Source organism: Microtus ochrogaster, unplaced genomic scaffold (assembly GCF_000317375.1).
Source record: "Microtus ochrogaster isolate Prairie Vole_2 unplaced genomic scaffold, MicOch1.0 UNK11, whole genome shotgun sequence".
Lineage (NCBI taxonomy): Eukaryota > Metazoa > Chordata > Mammalia > Rodentia > Cricetidae > Microtus > Microtus ochrogaster.
This window is the reverse complement of record NW_004949109.1, coordinates 318963-320218: the sequence shown is the minus strand read 5'-3', so window position 1 is coordinate 320218 and position 1256 is coordinate 318963. Positions and strand designations below refer to the sequence as shown.

At 37.0% G+C, this 1256-nt stretch overlaps 1 protein-coding gene across 1 annotated transcript in view; it reads left to right on the top strand.

Annotated features, from left to right (window-relative positions):
* Window positions 1–258: 258 nt before the first annotated feature.
* Rad17 (RAD17 checkpoint clamp loader component) overlaps window positions 259–1256 on the top strand; it is an 18259-nt gene continuing 17261 nt past the window's right edge. The window contains exon 1 of the mRNA XM_013353538.2: window positions 259–505. The gene's annotated coding sequence lies outside the window, so the exon portion shown is untranslated. The remainder of the gene's footprint in view (window positions 506–1256) is intronic.

The window sequence follows — 1256 nt, the reverse complement described above, 5'->3', positions numbered from 1 at the left end:
AACTCAGGTCCTCATGCTGTGTAGCAACCATTTTTCTGATTGAACACTCTCCAGCCCCTGCAATTGAATTTTATGAATTCAAATAACCTCTTAAGAATCCTGTGCCCTTTGTAGCAAAAATTTGTTTTAATTTAGTTACTAAGTTGTTTTTGAAAATATACAATATAGGACTTGAGGAATTTTCAGAAGAAAATAATTGTTTCATTTCATCTGTAATTTAGTTTTAAAATGTGTTTATATTACATATTTAATAGACCTTTGTAGGAATAATAACTACTAAGAAAAATTTTTTAAATTGTGTCGCATTCTAGCATTGTGGTTTTAATTGGTGTTTGTATTTGGTTTTAGGGTGGGTCTATTTTATTAATAACAGGTCCTCCAGGATGTGGGAAGACAACTACTCTAAAAATACTATCAAAGGAGCATGGGATCCAAGTACAAGAATGGGTTAATCCCGTTTTACCAGACTTCCAAAAAGATGATTACAAGGAGTTACTTAATTTAGGTAAGTTTTGCTGCAAAGGTGCTGGAGTTACAAAGAAAGCTTTACTTAATGAAACTTCCAGGTCAAGTAGTAAGAGCGCATGTTTCTCCCATGCTCATCAGTTTGAGGAGAAACTGAGAGGCGCCGATAGAGAGTAGAGCGGGGTTCTTAGAAGATTAAGTTTAAACTCTTTTAAGATAACAAGCTGATTTTTGTGGGTTTTTTTGTTTGTTTTTCATTTTTTTGCATTTATTTATTGATTATGTACATGTGTGCATGCGCAAACGTTTCCATGCCGTGGCTTTCACGCAGAAGTCAGTTCTCTCCTTCCACTGTAGGTTCTGAGCCTGCTCAGTTTATGCTGTTTGAGACAGCGTTTCATGTACCTTGGTTTGCCCTAACTTGTGATCCTCCTACTTCCGCGTCCACCCGCTAGGACTATAGGCATGTGGCACCACACTAGATTAATAGGATCTCAGATTTTCATTATTTATGGAGTTCCACACTGTAAGGTCTTCTGTTTCAGTGTCAATCAAGTCTTAGAACATGATAAAGGAACTAGCCTCTCAATAAAATAGCTTACATCTCAGCAATTAGGAGACAGATCTCTGTGAGTTCCAGACCAGCCTAGTTCTGGCCATCTAGGGCTGCACAGTGAGACCCTGTCTCTAAACTAAAGCACTCCCCTTAAAAAAAAAAAAATTGCTGGGCAGTGGTGGCACATCTTTCTTTCTTTCTTTCTTTCTTTCTTTCTTTCTTTCTTTCTTTCTTT